The 24,886-nt window shown below is 42.5% G+C and overlaps 1 protein-coding gene and 1 long non-coding RNA gene across 7 annotated transcripts in view; both read left to right on the forward strand.

The window, feature by feature from the left end:
• The window catches only part of LOC136841016 (lysophosphatidylserine lipase ABHD12-like), a 640,887-nt gene that overhangs the window by 205,866 nt on the left and 410,135 nt on the right, over positions 1 to 24,886 (forward strand). The gene's annotated exons all lie outside the window — the stretch shown is intronic.
• On the forward strand, positions 5,657 to 19,934 carry LOC136841013 (uncharacterized). Its single transcript, XR_010853814.1, has 2 exons — positions 5,657 to 5,816; positions 18,078 to 19,934. It is a non-coding gene; the product is annotated as an uncharacterized lncRNA (long non-coding RNA).

Raw genomic sequence — 24,886 nt, forward strand, 5'->3', positions numbered from 1 at the left:
GACGGCGATGAAATCTGATCAGAGGGGAGGGCCCTGATCCAACTCCAATCATAAACCTTTGGAGACTATACTGGCCCATGGACTGAAGGTCCACTGGTCCCGAACAGGTGAAGTCTGGGCTGCCCACCTGACTGGTCTCACTGGAAGCTGGGTGCAGGTTTGCCTCCTTACTCGGCCTCCCTCCCCTCGGGAGAGGGATCGCGACGGCAGCCTTGCCTCTGAAGGAGGCCCTTGCTCTGCTCCCTGCGCCCCTGTAAAGGCCTCGAATGACCTCTGGCCTCTCATAGGAGGCTGTATACAGGAGACGCCATGAAGGAAAGCAGAGGAGTTGAGCTGGCTGCACCAGCACGAACTGCTGAGGCTAATGAGGTAGAAGGTTGGCAAACTGGCGAGACAGGTACAGCTTGGACAACAGCCTGCTGGTGTTGTCTTCTGTGCCTCCTGTATCTCTTGCCAGGTCTATTTTGAGAGCCGGCGGACTCGGGGGTTTTCCTTTTAAAAGCAGGGATACCCCAGCGGGAGTGCAAACTCTGATTTGCCCTGTTGCCCCAAAGCCACATTATTGACTTCTTTCTTCCGGGAAGATGCTAGCTCCCCTAGAAGGAGCTATGAGCTTGTTGGCTCATCTTATGGTGTTGCCGCGAAGATGTATTTGCGGCAGTTCATCCGCTAGCCACTAAGGAAGTCAAACAAGTCCGCCAAAATCCCCGCTTAACAGAGACTTCTCACAGACTTGGAAGAGCTGCTCCTCAGAAAATGTCATGCCGGATTCCGCCAGGCACGGAGTCTAATGATCGGCTCAACCGATGTTCTAGCCTCAAACTCTGCCTTCAGGAGGGCTTCCAGCAGTTTGGGAAGCTGCTCGCTGAATAAGGTGTGGATGCACACCCGGGTCCAGCTACCCGATGTAAACGCTGCCGGGGCATCTTCCAATTCCATCGCCCGGGAAGCATCAGAGGTGGATCAGTCTCCAGAGCTGAGGCAAGGCAACGGCTACCTTCCGAGCTACATGCTTGGGCGGTCGCAAGAGCCACCTTAGCCATGCAGGGGGTCGGGATCCTATCTTCCACGAGAACATCGTGAAGTTGCCCTGTGCCGGGTCAACTTCGTGTTCTCCGCCTGCCACTCATTAAAGGTGCGTACATCAACAGACTGCGCCTGGTCCCTGGGAAGATTCACCGTCTCCTTCGACCTTATCCGCTCCCACCAAGCTTCCTCCGCTGCCTGCCAGCCTGGGTAGGGGCAGATCAGGAGGAAAGAATTCCACTCCTCGAGCCTGCGCGTGCCTAGACCGGACGTTAGGTATCTTCATGCCGGTATATGAAGGGCCAAACACCAGGGATTTCCCTTGTCAAATGGAGGGAGGGCGGAGGCATCAGGAATGGGGTAATGAACAGCTGACTCACCGGAGCGCATGAACCCGGAGAGCATACTCTCCTGGCTCTGCAGCCTCTCCGTAAGCTTACTAAGCTTAGCGTCAACCTCCGAGGAAAACCTCTGTAAGAGCATTCCGGCAAACTCCTCTGGGTCAAAGGCAGGATGGCGAGGAGGGCTAGCCTTAGCTGCCCTCAAACTCGCTCCCTTAGCAGAGGGAGTGGCCTTGCCTGCGGAAGCTACCGGGCTAGCATCCCGTGGCTTCACCGGAGGGAAGGGAGTTGCCTTGCGAGAGGTTGTGGACTTATAGCCGCCTCCAAGACTTTTCAACTGGGGACAGCGCATCATGCCTGGTCCTCCTGGGGCAAGATTTCGGAAAGCCCTGAAAAGAAGCGGTGGATGTATGGGAATCAAAAAGGAGCCCACCTCTACTGCCTCACTTACCTCCCTACCTACCCCTGGTCCTGTTCGGTGGACATCGGTTCCAGGTCGAGGTTTATGGTCAGCCACTTCTCCGACACCTCCACATACCCTTGTCCTGGGGAGGCTGTCACCCGGATTCGCCGGTGACAGGAGCGCGACTGCAGCTGGAACAGCCGCTGAGATCCGGCGCCGGGTAAAGGCACCTGATGTTCTCATCCAGAACGTACGGGTTTCCGACGAACGCTTTCTGCCATATCCAGCCACCCAGGCTCGGCGGGAACCTGGGCGCTGTTCCGGGAAGCTTGGTCGGCCTGGAAGAGAGCAGGGACTTGATAAATTAGCGCCGTGAAGAGATATTACATAAGAGCACTATCAAGAACATAACGCACTTGAACAATTCGAGGCAACCAGGTAACTAAAGGCAACTATAGGCTTACCGACTCGTCCTGACACGCTCGTGACGGAGCGTAAGCAACCTTCACAACCGTCCGGTGCCATACGATGAGATTGCCGATCCGCACTGCACAGCCTCGAATGAGACCGCAGACAACGTGCCCATAGGGCTGGTGCAGCACGGCAGCGCACCCGGGCTCCTCACAACATACCGTCTGTAAGTGGGAGAAGGTATATGAACACACTAATTTAAGGCGCGCCGGAGCAGAACCGGTGGAGATAGGGACCTTAAACTATAGCAGGTAATGGAGCATGCTAATTAATTTATACCGAACCCGCCGGAATAATCAGAGCAAAACATGACACACACTAAATTAAGGAGCGCCGGAGATAGTTCGACGGAGCAGGACCTCAACCTAGGATCATGCAACTCTTAATTATAAAATCAACTTAAAGTATAATTACTGCCGGAGTCGGCAGCAAGTATTAATTTATACCGGGCCCGCCTAAGCATTCCGGCGGGACGATAAACCAGAGCAAAACATGACACACATTAAATCAAGGAACTCTGGAGATAGTTCGACGGAGTAGGACTTTAACTTAGGATCATGCAACTCTTATAAAATCAACTTAAAGTATAATTACTGCCGGAGACGGGTAGCAAGTAAATGGTTAACAACATAGGATAGCAGTACACTGCTGGTCAAAGTGCTCCAAGCAAGACCTCCGAAATCCCGTGCTCTCCGCCACTTGGTTACAGCGGGAGGGCAGGGTAAACTATTACCTCCGGCGTTAGTATATTGTGCCAGAGAACTAGGTGTGACTAAGTATACAACTTTACTGAAAACCAGAAACTACCCGAGTGGTAACAGGTAAGAAGGCAACGGAGGGCTGGGACGCAAGGAGCGGAGCCAGTTAGGAAAATGTTTAAACCCTGAGGTGATCGGGGTTCAGCCCACCCGGAGGAGAGCGAATCCAACGAAACACTAGGGCCGAGCGGTTGACAATTAGAACGGAGGCCAGGAGGGTGGGTAATCTCAACTGGGAAATCGATTCAGTCAGACGGTGACGATCGGCGACAGACGTCCACACGCCGGGAGATGACACACCTCACTGGCAAAGTCAGGGAGGCAGTACTTAGAATGGTGGAATCGAGGGTTATGTTCATGGACGGGGACCCCCTATACACTGACTAAAACTCCCCACGGGGCATCGACACAGACGTATCGACTTCCTGCTCGCAGGGAGACTCATGACACTCACCAAAAGTACTAGGGGAGGATAGGACAACAGCATTAGTCTATAGCAACGCCAAACTCTCACCCTCCTCTGAAGGCACAGCCCAGACAGTAAAAGGGAGGAGAGAGAGGAGAGGAAGAGGGGTGGAAGGGAGAGAAATTCCTGCAACATAGTCCAATCAACAACCGACTCATAGGGTAGAAGGGCAATGCACAAAGAAGATCCCCCGTTTTATTTTTCCTTCTCTCCCTCATTAGAGGGAGGAGGGGATGGGGGCTTCAGATGCCCTAGCAAACCTGAAAACGGGCGGTAAGGCGGATGGAACAACAAACGGAACTCCCTCGACCAGCCTACCCCTCCCTCTCCCGCCGCGACACAATCAGAGAGATGGGAGCAAGACAATGCCAAAGTTTCCACTTCCGAATAGCCTTCAACCCAATCGATTAGAGCGAGAGGGCTAGGCTAGGATCAATTTCTGATAAGTACCGCTAAAGTTAACCAATAACTACATAAGTACACGTAATATGATCAAATATACAAAAATATAAGAACTTGTGCTAAGCGTATAGCCTAACCGAGCGAGGCGAGCAGGAGGTAGGCAGCCAACTGGCTGCACCTGGACGCCAAGCCCGGTTCACAATAAATCCGAATTATCCATGTCATCCATTACACTACAAATCAGAGAAACTGACAAAAAGAAAGCAAAGTACCACCTTGGAGAGGGAATCTGTCTGGGGCAAAGCCGCATTGCAAAATATCTTCCGGGAAAGGAAAAACGCTAGTATGGAATAAGTACAGATGGCGCTGGGTCAAGCCGGTTGGCGGCAGGTGAGTGCGGCGTTGGATCGGCTCACATTCCGGGGTTTTGTCATTGGGATATCTACAGAGTGCAGTCCTGTGGCAGTGACAACAATCACTCACCCTTACCTATACCGACGTCTAGTTTTCGGTAATAGATGTTCGATCTGGGGTAGTAACCTGTAACTTCATAGCTTTTTTTCTCTGGTATATTTAGTAACATCTATACCTGGAAATCCGTAGCGCTTGATAGAATTTCACTGGCTGACACAGGACGAGCTCAGAAAAAAGTGTTATAGTCCTTTGGGAAAATATTTTGTCCAATTAAAAATGTAGTATCATATTATCAGTGTCTCCATGGTCATGTCCTTACATGCCAAGGAGCATAAAGAAACGATGTTGTGCAGGCTTAGGATTGACACATACAGCACAAGACTCACCATGGGTTCTTTGATATGGTGAAAATCCTCCATTTTGCGATGACTGTATCGTGCCCTTGACTGTAAGACATTTGCCGGCTGGATTGTCCCAGTCTTAATTCAAGGCAGAGGTTCCTCTCTGGGGACGTGGACAGAGATGACATTTCATCTTGCAATGATTCTGGGAGGACTGTACTTAGGATCAGCTATACATGTTTGTTAAGGAGGCAGGCCCCCTCAAAAAAATTCAGATCATACACGGTATGATTGTTACACAATCGAGAGGAAATTTCTTTGCTTACCTTTTCCTACAGAGTTGAGAAGTCCTCTATTGGTAGCTTTCTGATAGTGACCATGATCAAAAGGCTATTGGTAACATACATTCGTACATACACATGCGCATTCTCTCTCTCTCTCTCTCTCTCTCTCTCTCTCTCTCTCTCTCTCTCTCTCTCTCTCTCTCTCTCTCCTTCTGCCTGAACCTCCCTTCCGTATCTAGGCCCCTTCCCTTCCTCCTTGGTTTCATTGTTCCTTCTGACAGGTCTTTTTAGTCTGCTGCTTCCATATTGACTGGTTCCCTGACTATCAGGTTATCATCCATTCTACATGCCCAAACCATCTTTACAAATGATATCTGTCTTTTGTTCCATCATCTTGATTATAAATCTCTACTAATTCTTTGTTCATTACACAATCATCCCACCATTATCCAGAAATGACTCAATTTTCAACATTCTAGACCCTCTTTTCCCAGATTTACATTTTGTTTGTTAGTGCTTGTGTTTTAGCTGCTAGAGAAGTTTATGTCTTACCTTCAGAAGCCTTTTTGTTTCAAGATGACTGATACATCAAATTGCTCTAATTCAGGTGAAGTCAACTTGTTTTTGGGAATAATGAGCAGCTTCCATTGTAACTCTCTTTGTGTTGCATTGCTGCAGTAAACAAGCCGCACAGGTGTCAGTGTCTACATTTGTAATTTTGTTCTGAACTTTGAGCTTTCTTCCTTCTGCAGTATAGACTGTGGGGTTAACTAGTCAAGATCAGGTTGGAGCATTTGACCACAAACGCCAAGTGTCTCTACAAGTGAAGCTAAGCTCAGTCAAGGCAGGTTTGACAAAAGATGTTTCAGGACAACAAAGGGTCTCTTCACATGTACTCTCAGATGGAAAGGTTTTGTACATTGGATGTATTTTTTTACTTATCATGGTGACTTTGTTAAGGATGAATGTTTTGTATTGTTAAGGATGGTTTTATAATGTTATGATGAAATAGTTTTATAATGTTGGCGATGAATAGTTTTATATTGTTAAGGACGGAATAGTTTTAGTAATGTTGAGTGATGAACAGTTTTAATGCGTGAAATGATAAAATCTCCCTTGTTTATAGTAAAGAAGTCGTTGTCTATTAAAATGAATGATATGGAGGTGCTAAAATAACCGTGGTATGCTGCTGCAGAAAGTACAGAAGGTCCTGTACTTATCACTTTTAAATCACTGATTTTTATCCAGTTATCTGATTTGGATTAGGGGTGGAGGATTTTGTCACGTTCAGCAATTTATCTAGAGCAGTTTGTATGTTGAGCTTGTGTTGTGATTGTTTAATGATGTGCAACATGCTTCCCTCATCTTAGAAATTTCATCTTGTACTTGAAGTCAGAGCTGTAGACAAGGATCCTCCTAGTCTCTCAAGCAGCTGCTGGAGGACCTCTCATTTGCCTCTAGGAATTCCTTGCCCTCTGGCATAGGTAGTAATAGTTAGAGACAATCCTTCAGCATGGATCAGGTGCATTCAAGGCCTAAGAGCACTTTCATTGTCCTTACTGTGTACAGGAACTAATCCTACATCTAAGATATACACAACTGTATTTAGAGGCAGTTTTTGTATGTATCTTTGGTGAAAGTGCTCTGAATGACCCAGTGGGTCCCAGTACTTGGCTTTATGCCTAAATCACATATGTATTTTTGGTGAAAGTGCAGAGAGACCCTTCCATTCTTTTTCATTCATTTCGAGGTTGGAAGACACCTAGATTGCTCATGATGGCTGCATGTTTTCTCCTAAACTCAGTTCTGAAATAGTCTGATTGAGTCCTCTTGTAACTGTAAATGTGAACACTAGACATTTTGATTTTTCAGATGGAGCACATTACTGAAGGACATATTTGTATCCTGTCAATACTATTAAGGGCCTATGTGAAAGTCTTAATGGCCTGTGGATGCTAGAAGTTAACATAATGACATGCATAATGCTTTATAATAGCTGTATTAAAAATGATGGTTGGTGACGTGAAAAAGTTTAAGAATATAAGTAAAACCTTTCTTACTCAAATATAAGATAAGTTCTATCAAGGACTTAATATATAATAATAATAATATTCATCATCATCATCATCATCATCATCATCAAGCTGTATGGTAAGAGCATCAAGGAAATAGATACCCTAATCCAGACTGTAAGGACGGTAACAGTAATTGTGATGGAGTTTGGAAAAATGCACCTTTGGTCAACGTGTGTTGTATGAAGGTATTTCATCAGAAATTCCTCCAGGTGTTTAGTTATAAGGACTGTGTTTGGAACTCAGTCAGAGTTTGGTTATGACATCTTCAGTTTCTCCATGCTGTAGAATAAGACTGTTTAAAGATCAGACCAATGTTCTGCAGGATTTCAGACAAACTCCATAGTGGTTTTTCTTGTATTTCGTGGCAAAGACTTATTTACAAAAGAATACACTTATTCTGTACTGACAGATCTCCCATGTCGATCTAATATCTAAGCTGTCACACTTTTACATAGCAAGACTAAGATGCACACACACGAACAAACATATGACCTCGTTCCCAAGAACTTCCCACGGCTACGTGACATTTGCCTCTGTAGCTCTGGAGCAAAAGGAGAACGCTGAGTTTATGCAAACGGATGCTACCAAGATGACGCACTGTCTTAAAGCACTACACAGGTACTTATTGGATGACGCTTACGCCTGGTTTGACCAAACGGAGATTTCTACAATAGCCTTCAAAGATGAGATATATATGTTGGGAATTATCTTAGATTTACTAAAGAAACGTAGTTTCTTTAAATGTATAAATGAAATATGACATTTGCTCGCCAATGAAACACAATAGAAACGAAATCATCAAAACAGGTATCACTAGCTACATAAATCCTCAGAAAGCAAAAGAAAATATACGCTTCCAAATATCATTATACTCAAAATGTGAATGAGATATATAGTAATTACTGAAGACAGCAAATACTGAAATATGTTGCATATTTGTGAACACAAGTCTTACTAAAATGTAGCAAAGTGAGAAAAAGGTAAGTTATATAACTCAAATATTAATATACTGACAATGCTAATGATTAAACATGTAAATCATATATATAGATAATGCAATCCGATAAATCAAATAAAAATAATGCAATTCAGAAATGATAATGCAATCCTGAAATGATAATGCAATTCTGAAATGATAATGCAACTGTGAAATGATAATGCAATTCCACACGAAGTAAAAACATTTGTGCACAGATTATATGAATACACTTGCATGATAGAGATTGAAATCAATGCTTAAAAAAATGTATCCAAAGGTAATAACCATATGGTGTGGTTTATATAAACAAACAGTTATCCTGATATCAACTGCATGGACGTAACCAAAATGCAAATGTTGAATGAACAACATGCTACTACACGCAATTGGATACATACATATGTAGTATAGGTTATTAAAGAAATAAAATGTAGATAAATGATAACACTAGAAATGTTCAGCTCTTTCCTCACATACATTACCACCGAAAATAGAACCTTTTTCAGTCTTTCTCTGTACCTGAGCTTTGAATGAAAAAATGGCCAGTAATTTCATTATTGAACTCAACATATAATTGCGCTAGTCCAACGTTGACCTTTGGAGAAACAGTAGATTTCGCAATGGTCTCTTCATCTCTCGTGGCTTTTTTCCAAAACACGCTGATCGACACGCCACGGCTCCCGGAACATACCAACGGCAATTAATGTGTAGAGGAGAAGAAAATCATGGTGACTGTGAAGAATGCCTGCAGAGGCAGCAAGTCTAATGATGCAATAGTTGCTTTCTGATGGGCCTGGGTTGTAGGGAATTGTTGTGACCTTGCAGCCTAGTGTTTCCCCCCACGATGTGTTGATGAAGAAGCAGGCCTCTACGATGGATGTGCGAGTTCGATGAAGAGTGACGACGTTGTTGCAGTGCAGCCATCATTAACGATCTAACATGTGTCCTGTTGTCCTAGTACCATCTGGGCAAGTGACTTATGTATGGTTCTGCAGAGAAGACGAATGACGTGCCATTCACGAGCCTGTGACGAAACTGATTGTCACGATACCGCATTTCAACCAGCCAAACAATGTTCATGTGTATGGGGAGAGGTTCTCCCATGGTACCAAGTCCAATTCGTAAGGAATTCAATGACGTAATGCTTGAGACTTCAAACAACCGATCCTGCTCACTACATTATTCATACCATCATGGCAATCATTTAACAGTGCTTAGTCCGGACTGTCGAAAGCTTTCCTTATTGGCGGAAACCAATACCAGAGCTGACAGATTATTAATACTAGGTGTCGAGATCGCTAGATACATACGTGGAAAAGGGCAACTTTATACGCTTTCCACGCCGCCTGATGGGTTGAAAGGAATGTCGATTACCATCTTATCAAGGTCAACTTAACTGTGATCGTTGTAATAAATTCAACTTATGAAAATCTACTACTGGAACATAGCGATTTTATCGCAGCATTATTGATAATCTGAGTAAGATCTTTAATCGGTAACAAATGAGGAGACAACACACCTTTAGCAGCAAGGCAAGTGTTATAGCTTTCCACGTAATCTTTTGATTTTTCGATAAAGCTTGAAACTCGAGTATACATGATTAATTTTAGCGTGATAATACATCAAAGTTGCTAACAAAACTTGAGTGTCATGAATCTGATTGAAAACGTCGTGACCGTTCATTTACTTTACTGATTACGCCTGTTCAAAGCTTGAATTTGTTTCGTTTAGTTCTCCTGCTAATACCTCTTGTTGATGTTCCAGATTTCGATTTTAACCTCTGTGATCGCGAAGTTTTAAAACGATTTGAAATCCCTAACCCAAGACCTGCTACGGAACCACAATCAAATTTAATGCCGCTAGAACAAGTGGGTTACGCTCCTTCTGGTAACGTCATGAGGTATTGACCACATTAGCAAATCACGAGCCAAGATTTCAGCTTCGCTTGTTTCTATTCTTAATTCCCAGAAAAAGCATATTAATCTGTGTCACTGACTTGATTCATGACGTTGGATCACTGCTACTAAGAATGATTTATGTCTGCTATGAGATTGATAAAAAGAGTCAATTCTTGATTTCAAAGTTATGACTTCATTTTTCGCTAGTAAAATGGCGTTCATATTGACTTCTAAAACTATATTACTGCCAGTTAGAAAGAAATTATTCATTTCCTCTACTATAGAACCATGATGTAAAGTTATTTCAGAACTCTTCCCAGCTACGATAAACATTGAGAGGAAGAAAAGAATGGTATAATTTGACAAGCCTACGTTGGAGCCTGTAAAAGAAAATAACTTGTAAATAATGAAACAAAACATCGCATCATCCAAATGATGTAAAAATTCAATACAATAATTAACTTTTTCATAACAAACCATTGTCTTAAGCTCACTACGAGATAGATACTGTTCGGAAACATTTCCTGGTTGAATCGGACTGATTCCGGGGAATTTTAAGTCAGGTTACCTATTAAAACTTCTATAACTATGAAAGGACCTTCAAACTTAGGCACAATTTCCCAATTTAGCCCTTTTCTAACATAGACTTGTACATATACTATATCTCCTCTTGCAAGGCTTTGTGACCTTAGCTTTTTATCATGTGCATTCTTCATTAACACTTGAGCCTGTAAGAGGTTTTTTGATAAAAGGTTTATATTCATTTGCTTAACATCTATTATATCCTTCAACGGATCTGATAAACTAGATGTCGGGGGATAATATGTGAAAAGGTGACCTAGCAGGTATCTACAGCTTCATGGGGGGAGACATATAATACGGGATTGGAAGTATGATAATTGTTATTTAGGTACTGGACACGGTGGGTATTGCAATATCCCAGTTTGGGTCCATACTGCCTATGTTTACACGCAGTATGTCTAGCACCTTTCTATTAACTCCGTTCTACCAATCCATTAGATTCAGGATGTATCATCGTGATTGGACTTTTATTTGCAGAATTTCAAAAGCAATGAGTTAAGGAAGTGATTATTGAATTCCTCCACCTGAGTCAGAGATTATTATATTTGGAATTCCATGTCTGTATATATAGCACCTGCAAACTTCCTAGCGACTAATGGCTGTTTTGTATTTTTTAGTGGTATTAATTCAGTATACCCAGTATACGCCAATTATAACCAAGAGGTTTATTCCCCGGTCTGTCCTTTCTGTAAAAACCTGTCAATAAATCAAGGTGTACCCTTTCAAAAGGTTTGCTAGTACGGATAAGTTCCGAGACCTACAGGATTCTTAGTATACTCCTGTGATGCAGAAACATATATCACAGTTTTTAATATATGTCTTAACATCTTTTAACATAGTAGCACTCTAGTAAAATAATGACTTGGCCTTTTGAGAGGTTATTTTGAACCCAGGATGACCATGCAGAGGATGGTTGTAGTTTCATTTCAGAACGATTGGGATTTTACGTGATAGGTACAACCACCTGGTCGTTAGTTAACTGTGTTGAACTCCTGGTTCTCCAGCCACGGATCGGCATAGAATGTTATCCTTAATCAAGAAATATTGATTAGTATATTTCACATATTCCTTATCATCTGATTCCTATTTAATGCATCTATTATTACTCTTAATTTCTGATCTTTCATTTGTTCTTGCCGCACAATCTAGATTCCATTCTATATCTGTAATACATTCTCTGTTGCTTGGGCTAACGATTGACCATTTTCGATAGCAATTTTCATAGCTTATGAAGGAATTGGAATTTCTTCTAGATCAAAGAAAGGTATTGAGTGTGTTGGTACCAATACGATAGCGATTCGCGACATGTTTGCTTTTACCGGTAAGTATCCACCTAGGCTCCAAAGTCCTGATAATCATGTGCCACCGAGTTCTTTAGGACTGCGATTGAAACCTTTAAAAGTCAAAAGGGGCTTGTGATCATTAGAACTCGACACTATACCCATAGATTATATATTTAAAATGTACCAACGAATTAGCAATGGCGAGGCATCTATCTATTACTGCATATTTCTCTGACATTTTAATTGGCGAGAATAAAAAGCAATGGGGAAAACTTATTGTCATGCCACTGGAGTAACACACCTCCTACTCCTTGATCTGATGCGTCGGTTGCAATAATAAACTCTTTAGTAAAATCGGGAAACTTTAAAATAGGAGCAGAACTGATTTTTTCTTTCAAGGTATCAAAAGCAATTTGATGTTGGGATTCCCATTTGAAAGTTAATATCCTTCCTGCGATCAGGTTAAAGGAGCTGTTATTATTGAATAATCTCGGATAAACCGACGATAATAACCCGAAACCCCGAGAAATTGCTGTATGGCTTTAACATTAGTAGGAACGGAAATTTACTAATAGCAGAGATTTTATCATGGACTACGTTAAGACCTTGCCGAGATACCATGAAACCCAAATAGACTAATTCGTTTTTAAAAACTCACATTTAGAAATTTTTACTTTTAGATGGTGTTCTCTCAACCTTGAAGGACTATTTTTAGTTTACTTAAATGCTCCAAGGTGTTGGAAAATATAACTAAATCATCCATATGCATGGAGAATATTCCCAGTAAACTTCCGAACACTATATTGATCATTCTAGTGAACGTATTAGGAGCACAACGTGTGCCCAAAATGACATAATGTGAGAATTCATAGTGCCCTCTAGCTGTACTAAAAGCAGTGTACTGGGTACTCATCCTTAGCTAAGGGTATCTGGTGAAAGCTCTTAAGTAAGTCCAATCCAAGGAAGTAAAAAATTTATTCTGTCCAATAGAGACAAAATTATCTGTGCAAGGTACTGTGGAAACGATCAGATAGTTTGGGTCGTTAAGCTTGCGAAAGTCAACACAAATCCTCCAGGTTTTGTCCTTTTTTGGTACTACTATTAAGGGAAAATTATAAGGGCTGTTAGATTTCTTAATAACCCCCTCTTTTAACATTTTATCTACCTCAACATTGATTTCATTCAGAAATTTGGCCGGTAGACTTATATGAAGGCACGTAAATGACCTGGTCTTTATCCTTAAACGAATTTACGTTCGATGACTTCCGTTTGCCTAGTTCCAGTACTAGTAGAAAACATCACCATATTTGGACAAAAAGATAAAAAAAATTTGCTTATATCCTATCTAAAATGTCTGCTTCGATCTTGCCTTTAATTACCTTTTTTTAAAAGAGAGATTCGTCTGTTGCTGATTCAGTGGAGTTAATTTCAGCAACTGTAAGGATTCGATGTTTATATGCTTCGATATTGACAATATGTTGGATTTTCATGTACTGTTAAAGCAGCATTTATGGATGTTCTCACGTTAACCCGATGATCAGAATTTACTGTATAATGCTTGCGGTAGACTGAAAGCCCACGGATCTTTAAGGTATCAGAAAGAATTAAAACCTCTGAGCTCGGCAATTTTCTTTAACCTTGACCGTAGATACGATGGTGTGTTTGGCTCGATGGTTTGTGCGAACGCAGCAAGGACGGGTGCCTGAGAGTTATGTTGGGTTGCTGTAACAATATCATCGCTTATGAGACAAGTGACTGGCTCTTCTCACTCTCTGTCTCCTTCTGATCCAGAACAGATTTCAATGTGTGTGAAGACCGAGAATTTTCGCAAACACCTGTTTTGCGGGTGTTAAAATTACGTTATGTAATGACATTGATGGATATCCCATAATAACTACTGGGTACATATTAATATTGCCAACTATGATAAAGGTATCCGTAAAAGTACGTTGCCCCAACCTGTATTGTATCTGAGATGTACCAATTACATCTAATTCATTATTGCCTATTCCTGACAAACGAACATCAGAGCGTTCGATGGGAAATCTTGAAAATAAAAGGTGATGGGTACGTAAATCCATTATATTACGTGGACTACCTGAATCAAAAAACAAGGTGAAATGCTTGTGTTCTAAGCTAACTGCATGCAAAGTGGGTCTAACTCTCTCTGGAGCCAATAGCGTGTATTTTGCAAAAGTCTACGGGACCGTGCTCTGCATGTTTCGGGGAGACACTACTCGATTTCTGGAAAATTTTGTCTTCACACATATCTTGGAGAACATTAAACTTATTATCTGATTCAAAAGTGATGATAACCCAATATCACTCTCCCCTTTGCTGGCTATGTGGTGTTTGTCTGCCCGCCAGTATTCGGAAAATTCACTGACGCGATTATTGTTTGGAACTGCTGAGCCTGAAGTTGGCTTTCCTGAGGAACAATTTGAATGTACTTGTTTGACCTGCATTACTGTTCTGGGTTTGTAATGTTTGTTCTTTCATGGTACTGTTGCTTTTAGCGTCATTACCAGTGTTTTGAATGTTTGTGTTACTGTTTAATTCTCTTCTTCTTTGCATTGCGACTATACTTATGATGCATACTGTTATGGATTGGAACAATAAAGCGGACTTACACTCATTTATCACATGACCAGGTTTTTGCAATTGTAAATAAAATGACTGCTGATGGATTATTAGTGACTAAATTAACTCTGCTATGTGATGTAGACTTACGATTTTTGTTTTCTGCTTTGTAAAAATCTTGAATCAGAGAAGGATCGAGATCTGTACACCTGGACAAGTGTTTCCGAACTTGCCTATAGATATCTAATTCTGAGCTATCTAATTGTAATTTCTCATCAAAACACTTAACCAAAGGTTCAGGTAACATCGCTGTTAAGCAATGTTAAATAGAATAATACAGGATTCTGTAGGAAGTGGTGGGTCGCCTCCCACTTGGGGCTGAGAGCCATTTTCTACCAAGTTTCCTATCCGCACGCCTACTCTCTAAGTGATCTTGAAACCTATAGCGAATAAACACGTCGCTACGTAACCTCATAACTAAACCAGGAACGCAAGTAAATAACAAACCGAGATTCATATAACCGCCAAAAATAACATCACTTATGAAAAATGCATCATAAAATACACAATGAAAGCGGTAATAAATGCACTTTCCTGAAAAAGCAACAGAGTTAACAATGTGTCAGGCGTAAAAAATAAAAGGACACAAAAGTATGAAAAAATGAGGTATCAGGAACCGCTACGTCTGCAAGGCAAAGGTATTAATCTACGGCACTGCTCACCTTATATCAGCAACCTGCCACTCGAGACCCGAACACTGTAAATGAATATACCAACTGTTATAAATAATGGCTGTACTTAGCTTTTTATTGGATTCTGGTAAGTAGGTCGACGAGGTTCCTCTGTCCAACTTCCGTCTGGCTTACACGTCAATGAAGGATGTTATTGTGGATGTTGAACTTCTTATGTCGATGAATGTTGATTGCAGAAACCCTCAGGAACAACGTGGAGTGTTGATGTGCAGTTGTTGCGTAAGATTTAGTAGCTTCTCTCTGCCATGCGTTGGGGTAGATGTTGTGAAGGTCAGATGTTTTCTCGCTTTTTCGTTGTTGATTGTTTTCTTCCGTCTGCTTGTAACCATGTTTATGGAAGATGACAATTGTCTATGGTTTTTTGGGCATCTCGTATCGGAGCTGCCCACCAATGTAGACGCCATGTAGAGTGTGCTGCCAGAAAGCCTGTTGTACTGCTGTTGTGCGTGTGCTGCCACCACTGTTGTATGAAGGTATTTCATCAGGAAATTCTCCAGGTGTTTGGTTATATGATCTGTGTTTGGAACTCAGTCAGAGTTTGGTTATGACATCTTCTGCAGCGTTTCTCCATGGCTGTAGAATAAGACTGTTTTGGAAGATCAGACCAATGTTCTGCAGGATTTCAGACAAACTCATAGTGGTTTTTCTTGTATTTCGCTGTATAAAGACTTATTTACAAAAGAATACAATTGTCTGTAATCGGATGATCTCCCATGTCGATCTAATATCTAAGCTGTCACACTTTTACATAGCAAGACTAAAGATGCACACACACGAACAAACATATGACCTCGTTCCCAAGAACTTCCCACGGCCACGCGGACATTTGCCTCAAGCTCTGAGCAAAAGGAGAACGCTGAGTTTATGCAAACGGATGCTAATGTATGATGACGCACTGTCTTAAAGCACTACACAGGTACTTATTGATGACATTTTGCGCTCTGGTTTGACCAAACGGAGATTTCACAAGGCCTTCCTTCATAAAGGAGTAGGAGATATATGTTGGGAATTATCTTAGATTTACTAAGAAACGTAGTTTCTTTAAATGTGGCATAAATGAAATATGACAAACGTACAAAAAGGCAAAGTGACAAGGACTGAAGGGATGAAGCTACCAGACGGGAATAGCATCAAATGCATAGATGAGACAGGATACAAATACCTGGGAATAATAGAAGGAGAGGATATAAAACACCATGAGATGGAGGATACGATCAGGAAAGAATATATGCAGAGACTTAAGGTGATATTCAAGTCACAACTCAACACCGAAGCATGACGAAAGCCATAAACACATGGGCGGCACCAGGTAATCAGATACAGCGTGGGAGTAGTGGCATGGACGAAGGCTGAACTCCGTAGCTGGGACTAAAAAAATAGGAAACACATGCAATACACAAAGCAGTACACCCAAGAGCAAATACAGACAGACTATAAAATGACAATAAAAGGAAGGAGGGAGAGGTCTGCTAAGTACAGAGGGACTGCGTCAACATCGCAGCAGCAGAGCACAGGGGCAATATCTGAAAACCAGTGAAGACACGTGGCTAAGGAGTGCATCGGAAGAAGGACTAATAAAAGTAGATGAAGACCCAGAAATACACAGAGACAGGAGAATGAAAAACAGAACAGAGGAATGGCACAGCGAACCAATGTACAGACAGTACATGAGACAGATTAAAGAACTGGCCAGCAAACATGGAAATGGCTACAGAGGGGAGAACTCAAGAAGGAATGCTAACAGCGGCACAAGATCAGGCCCTAAGAAGAACCAGATGTGTCCAAAGAACAATAGATGGAAATAACATCTCACCCATATGCAGGAAGTGCAGTATGAAAGACGAGTCCATAAACCACATAGCAAGTAAATATCCAGCGCTTGCACAGAACCAGCATGAGTATTGATCTAGCAAAAGCCCACCACCGGGCCTGTGCAAGAAACACCAGCTAGCTTGCAGACTTGATGCTGATTGACAAAATCAAGAAGAAAGTATCACTCACTGATGTGGCAATACCATGGGACACCAGGGTAGATGAGAAAGAGAGAAAAAATTGATAAGTATCAAGACCTGAAAATAGAAGTAAGAAGGATATGGGATATGCCAGTGGAAATCGTATCCATAACCATGGGAACACTAGGCACGATCCCAAGATCCCTGAAAAGGAATCTGGAAAAACTCCATGCTGAAGTAGCTCCAGGACTCATGCGCAGAAGAGTGTGCTACTTGTGAAACAGTGCACAGTGAGAAAGTGATGGACTCTAAGGAGGCAGGATGCAACCTAGAACCCCACACTGTAAAATGCCACCCAGTTGAATAGGATGACTGAGATAGGGAAAAACAGTAGTAGTAGTAGTAGTAGTAGTATTGTTGTATGTCAGAATTTTTGAAGCATTTTTTGTTTCATTGGTATAACCACATCTTTAAAATATTTTAGTAGCAGGAAATTGACAGCTTATTCCTACAGCTTGAAAATGCCCAACTCAAATTCACTCAGAAGAGGTTGCTGTGACAACTATTAGTCCTTTTCATGACTGAATTTTAGTTATCTTGCATTTGGATGTTTTTCAGAGTGATTAACTTGCAGTTTTACCTGTGAGTTAATTGTGTTTTATATATTTCTGTATTCATGTTAGTTTGTCCTAAGGTTAGTCTTGTTTGCTGTCCATGCTGTTTGTTTTGAGAGGATTTATTACAATCAATTTCCTGGTTCAGAATTGAGAAAAGTCTTCTATTATTTGAATTATTGTGGGTTGTGGACTGAAATGTTTATTGAAAATAATAATTAAGAGAAATTGTCAGAATACTCATTATTGTTTTTCCAATGATTGAGTTGTATTTTAATAAATAAGTTGTGGTTTGTATGACTATGAAATGGCAAAAGTATTTGGATGAGTGAATTTTTAAAAAAATTGTGGATGAAATTTAAGGAATAACTAGGAAATATTAAGCTTTTACATAAATGGTAGTGACTTGTAAATATGGCAGACTGCAATTCTAAAGATCCTGATTTTCCTTTACAGATTTTGTCTCAAGTTTTGAAAAGCCGAAGAGCCCTTCCACAGTGTAAATCTCCTCTAAAACATGGAACCCTAAAGTGTTTTATGCATTCATGTGTGATGCTTATGTAAGCCTGAATGAATGTTACCGTTTGTGGGAGTCTGATTCTGTGGGGATCTGTATTTTGGTTGAAAGCTCAAAAACAATGTTCTCCCCAAAGTTTATAGTTTCACAATTGCAATTGATGGCTGCTGGCCTTTAATGTTTTGCCCATGTTGTGCTAGCTGCAGCTCACACTGTCTTCATTCAAAAACATCATCTGAATAGGGTCTTACTAGAGTGAAGTAAAGTAGTTTGTTGTTCAGTCTCAGTTTCTGACAGAAAATGAGCCTCCTTAAAAAGCCAGAAGGTAAAGGGGAGCAGGAAAATTATTATTAGTTTTTATATAAGTAACTTTACCAAGTAACTACATAGCTATAGTTTCTGCACAGCAGCGAAATTTAAAAATTCGTGGCTAACACTTCAAAGTTCAGTGCAGACGACTGGTCCCGCCCACTAATGGGACTACCAGGAACGACTTAGCAGACAGTCTCATTCTGCTTTCTGCCGTGCTCGAGCAGACAATCTCATTCTGTTTACTGCCACGCTTACAGATGTCCTGCTCTGTTTTCTGCCGCACTCAAGCAGACAATCTCATTCTGTTTCTGCCGGTGCTCGAGTAAACACCAAGTGTCAATGGCAGCTTTGTTCTTAAATTTGCTGGTTGGAAACCAGATTTCAGTGAAGTATTATCGCTGATTTTGGGTAGCCTTCAAGCCTACAGCTTTCAGGATCAGTATTTTATTGTTTTGTTGTTGAGATATGATGCAAGTTTATCATATTTCGCTAAAGTAGCGATTTTGCAATCAAATGATTTAACTCTGGTAGCGTAGTTGACCATGCTACCACCTTTACTGGTTAACATAATAAACTATTGAATTACTTATCTTGACGGTACTCAGTGTACTTCGAACTGTGTCGGTAAAGGTTAACTTTTCTTTTTCTGAGTAGCATAAAAAACCTTAATATTGTATTGCATTTGCTACCTCATTTACCGATTAGCGTAATATAACGTAAATTTTGTGTTCTCTACCGATCCAATATTTTCTGTAATGGAACACATATCTGTAATCCTTGAATTATGTTGTTAGGGATTTGAGATATGTTTGTGTGATGGTACTGTGTACTTCATAACATTTTGTTTCATACAATTAACTGAATATTTTATTACTATATTGCACTTTACTTTGCAGAGAACTGTGTATGTAAGTAAGCAGTGGGAATGGAGAGGAGAGAATCGTGCTGAATGTTTGGTTTTGATGAGCTTCAGCGTAAAAACCTGGGTACTTTAAGAGGAAAGAGGAGGGACTGCTGAGAACTCCATGAGGATGGTGAGATGGATTAAGGAATATCACTACTGGAAAGGGGAGGAGAGTCAAAGATAAGAAGAATGTGTGTACATGTAATGCAAAGGAGAGGGCTAGGGAAGCCTGTCGGTAAAACTATGGCCATGTAATAAGAGGAGGGGAGGTGGAACCAATCAAGAGAGCTAAGAACATGCCAGTGATGGGGGGGGAGGAGGAGTGTGGGGCGTCAACAGATCAGATGGATGGATGTGGTGAGGAGGGATGTGGGTGAGGTGGGACTGGGGGAAGAAGATGCTAGGAGTAGAAGTAGATGGAGAAAGTTGACTCGAGCGGCTGACCCTGCTATACAGTGGGACTAATAAGGTCGAAAGAAGAAGAAGCAGCTTTAGCAAAGAATTTCTTGACAGCCAAGAACCGTGTTTTGGTACTTGCTTTGATAGCTCATACTAACAGCGTCCAGTAGCGCTTGCCAGCTCCCAAGCTACTAGTGGCGCCAGTTTCTGTGTTCCTGATGCCAACTCTCTCCTACTGCTGGCCCTCCTGCCATTCATTTCTCTACTTCAGTGCCTGGCTCCTTTCTTCCTTCCTGTGCTATTGACAGTCTTGTGTCTGCAACAGGCAATAACCTTGTGATGATAGTGAAGTGTTGTGCAGTGGAGGAGGTGGCTACTCATCCCTTGATGCTCCTAGACAAAAGGTCACTGTCAAAATCCCATGCACCAGGAGGAGGCATACTGGAAGTCTAGGGGAGGTTGGGGGGTTTACACACGGATAGTCGCCCCCTCAGTCAAACCTGTTGTTGGTCCCAGATATTGACAGACAGCCACTGGAAAGGCATCTTATTGGATGTGTAGTGAAGGGGTAGCTATCCAGCCCCTTGGATCTCCTAAATCCAGTCCCTGTCAGACTCCCATGCACCAGGGAGGAGGCATACCGAAGTCCATGGGAGTCTAGAGGGGTTTGCCCCCAGGTAGTTACCTCTCAGTCAAGCCTGATGTCCGCAGGTGTCGATGGACAGCCATTGGAAAGGCATCCATAGAGATGTGATTTCTTTGAGTTTTGCTAGCCGTTAACTCCTTAGTTGCAAAACTTCCAATTGTGCTTTACTAGCCATGGACTTTTTTTGCTGCAAAGCTGCCACTTACAGCTGGGATTGCTGGCTATACTGCCACGTTGCTACAGGACAGACTGAGTGGAGCCCCAACCAGAGGCATGCGGAACGTCAGTATTGGCGCCAAGCAGAACATAAGCGCCTGAGCTTCCAATAGCGCCAGAGCTTGTCTTCATATAGAGCTTCCAGCACCAGCTCTCATGCGTCTGGCGCCAGCCTACTAGTGGCTGACGCCAGTCTCTCTTTAGCTCGGCACCTGTCTCTTCTAAGAACATGTTGTTCTTTTTTGAGCGCAGTTTCCAATTGAATGCCTCAAGTGGCCAACTCTAGTCTCCGATCATCGGGTGTCCTCCTTCAGTATCGGACTCCCTCCTTCAAGTACCATACAACCGCTCTCAGGCGCTTGTCTCTTTTCAGCCTGTTCCACTCAAGCCTAGAGTTCCAGACAGGCCGAATTTCTTCCCTTTTGTGAGCACCAATTAGTAAAGCCTCAAAACACTGTCTTTGCAGACAGGGACTTTGTGAACAAATTTATGAGCTGTTGAAGAAGGCTGTCACTTTCACAGGAGTTGGGAGTCTGGTGGACTCAAGTTCTTTAATGAGCAAAGACAAGTGTTTTTTATGTCCCTTCCTCCCTCTGATGCTTAGGAATAGTCCTCCGGTTGGAAGTTCTCCTGACAAGATTTTGAAGTAAGGGTCTTTCTTGACTGACATCAGGAGCAGGGGCTAAAAAGATAGGGGTCTTCGTGGGCAAGCTGCCGTTGCACAGCTCGCCGCAGTCACTTCCACACGGGCCTTTTTCCTGGGTATTATGATATCTTCCCCTCGTGACCGTTCTTTCTCATGGAAACTTTTTCTTCAGCTCCAGGCAGAAGGAAGCCCTGTGAACCTCTAGCGGTATTCGTTCCCGAGCGCCTGATCTTCAGAGCGCCCGACTGCTTATGGTGCCTGGCGCCGAATCCCTGAGCTCACACCTGTTCCGGAGTGCTCGGCTCTTTCTAGCCATACTAGGCTCCCACTGCTGAACACCTAGTTTTTTTTCACAATTTTTTTTAGAGCATTTTGTTGGACTGCAGCAGAAGTCATCACTCCTGGTTTTGTTCAAGACCGTTGTTACCCATGGCCAGACTTTTGTGTATCTTATGGAACTTCCGTTCGATGAGCGTGTCAGGTATTAGTTTTTAACCAGCATAGTTCCGCTGCATATGTTGTCAGTCTGTACAATGTCATCAAGTCCATGCCAGGCATTCTTGTGCTAAGAAGTTGATCCTGCCCTGATGACCATGTGTCCTTGGCTGTCAGGTATCGGCCGCGTCGGCAACTAGTCCATTTGGTTGTTCGCGAGTTCGTAACACGAGGTTCTGCAAGTTTGTTCGCTTGCGGAGACCAACTTCGAACAGTCCTGTCTCATTCCTCCAGGGTGATTGGGTGAGTTCTGGATAAAGTGTAGGATACTTTGATTTCATGTCCACATCCAAACTCGGAAAGGTATCTCAGACCCATCCTACAAGACGGGGTCTTCCAGTGCGAGAATTTAGCTTTGATATCTACGGCATAAGACTTCTCTCGAGTCCTCGCTCTGCTTACTTTTGTCTTCCTTTCTGACCATGAACTTCAGCCTGTCCCACAAGACCCGTAGGGACAAAAAGAATCATAACAGAACTCTGCTGTTTTTTTCCCAAAGACCGGTTTTCATCGGACTTACAGTGGTATCTGTCAGCATTTAAACTTTTTGGTCCCTTTGTCATAAGACTATTCTTAGACTGCTTCTCACTCGTTGCTCTAGTGCAGAGGGAATCCACTTGGGAAATAGGGGAATTTCTGGGATGTGTCCTGGGGGAAACAAACTCACATGTATGCCAGAGAGTTGAGAGCCAATCACTCAAGACTACAGTTCTTCTCGACCCTTGCTCCCTCCTAGACTGCGGTATTCCTGTAGACAAGATCACATTCCGTACTTTTTTACATTAGCTCTGGCCACCAAGTGACGAGGGTTTTTCTGCGGACAATAAATCGAGTTTTTTCTAGTCCAACTGGAATTTCTGGCGGTTGAACTGAGCTGTAAGTAAATCACTTACTCTCAAGTGGATCCTGAATCCCTGAACTGTCAGGTTATGTCCTTCTATGGGGTAAGCCAGTCTTGACATTCTACCACCCTGAAAGGAATTTTTAGTCTGGGCAACAGATACCTTACTGCAAGATTGTTCCAACCTAGGCCTCTAAGCTCTTTCCCACCGTTCAACATGGTCGGAAGCTGAACTAGACTAGAACGCTGATAGTCCTTTAGAATATGTTCTGAACCATAATTTATGGTTCTGAATTGTTATGGTTGATTGCGGACTCTTCCAAGAATCCTTCCATTTTTCGTTTCTTCCCAAACAACCTCACTTCAAGAGACGCCACCAAGGGTGGTACGCTCTTACACGGACAGGCCTTGGGCCATCTGAATGCTTGTCAGGAAGGAGGGGGTTTTTTCAGAGGTGCTACAAGAGACATTTGAAAGATGCGATGTCTTCTCTTGTAGCTCAGCTCACCAATCTATGAATGATGTTCCAAATCGTGGGTATCTCAGACTACTGAGCTTCTTTCTGAGACACTTATCACCAGTGGCAGCATTGCCTTTTATTGGAGATGATATTTTTATTGGAGATGATATAGAATCTCTAATGTTCCTCTCTTTTAGGTATTGAACTATGTCTGGACTCACTAACACAGTTTGCTCAAGTTTTCAACCCAGGTTTTTAACCGAGAACGAGGACCCTACCATGACCTGGACCCGTTCTCTCCCTCTCAGAACTTAATGGAAGAGAAAACGGCCTTGACGGCCGGGGACAGTACTCCGGGCTCCCAGGAGCACCCTCCAGCCCGAGCCTTTACCTCATCTGACTCCCAGCTTGCTTGGCACCAACTCTTCCCCAAGCTCCTAGAGTGTCCTCCAGCTCCCAACTGATTAGTTACCTGGCATCCAGCTCAGCTGATGCCACCGCCTCCGATTGTCTGGCACCAAATCTCTCCACATCCTCAGCTCTGGGGAAGAGTAGGAAGCTCTCTTTTATGTTGGAATTTTCAGGTATTACCTGAGCAGGATTGGAAGCAGGGGCCATTCATAACCTGTAGTGTTCTGACAAGGACCCTTTTTTCACCCTCTAAAATGCATTGATTTTCTTCATGTGTAGACTTGGTTTGAGAAACCATTCTCTTTGTTCCAGGAGACATTGGGGCCTACTTTTACCTCTACCTCATTAGTCTTCATACATAATTGCCCTTTACGTCCATCCTACAATCAACCTACTGGAAGTGTAATTGATTTTTGCTTCTCACCTTTTCAGAAAAGTTTAAACACTGTGAAAAATTTTTTGCAGTACCTTGTGATTATTAGTAACTGGCTTGGCATCATGGAAGGAAGCATAGGATTTTCTCCTATCTCTTCACCTTGTAGTAAGGTGCCGAGATTTGTGAGAGCCGGGGGATACAATGTACCTGGAGCACCCACCACTCTCAGTGGATGGGTCATGGTCTTTATTTCCATTGTGTGACAGTACTTGGTTGTTTTATTGCGTACCAAGTGCCAGGGCAAGGGCACTTTGAAGTGTTTGCTAGCCTTCAGTTAACTCTATTCCAAAACTTCTCCACCATGCTTTGCTAGCCATCGGATCTTCCTTTGTCTGCAAAGCTGCCACTTAAGTAGCAGACACTCTTGGCTATACCACCACGTTGCTACAGGTTAAGTTGAGCACCAACCAGAGGCAGTTTTCTACTGCAGGCTCTCTGACTGGCCAAGGAATGACAAGGTTACTTTGAATGCTAGCATTTTTTTTCTGTTTCGATTCATTACATGTCTTAATGTTCTGGAGTAGAGTATTTGCCGTATCTCACCCTCCTGTCAGTGTGGGAATCAGCTGTGTAATTACTTAACTTACATAAAAATATTTTTTTGATGGTAAGTTACATAAAAATATTTTTTTGATAGAATAAAGTTAGATATATACTTACCAAGTAATTACATGATCGAACCTCCCGGGCTCCTCTGATGGGTACAAGGGCATAAACAGAATGAGATTGTCTGCTAAGTTGTTCCTGGTATTCCCGTTAGTGGGCGGGACCAGTCGTCTGCACTGAACTTTGAAGTGTTACCTGGGAATTTTTTAATTTAAGCTGCTGTGCAAGAGGAAACTATAGCTATGTAATTACTTGGTAAGTATATATAAAACTTTATTTTATCATAATGTCATTTTTTTTTTATTTATTGCAAACTCCATGGGTTGAGAGGAGGAAGTTGGGTGTAATTACAGACAGTTTTGGAGATTGTTTGACA

This window comes from Macrobrachium rosenbergii, chromosome 8 (genome assembly GCF_040412425.1).
Source record: "Macrobrachium rosenbergii isolate ZJJX-2024 chromosome 8, ASM4041242v1, whole genome shotgun sequence".
Classification (NCBI taxonomy): Eukaryota; Metazoa; Arthropoda; class Malacostraca; order Decapoda; family Palaemonidae; genus Macrobrachium; species Macrobrachium rosenbergii.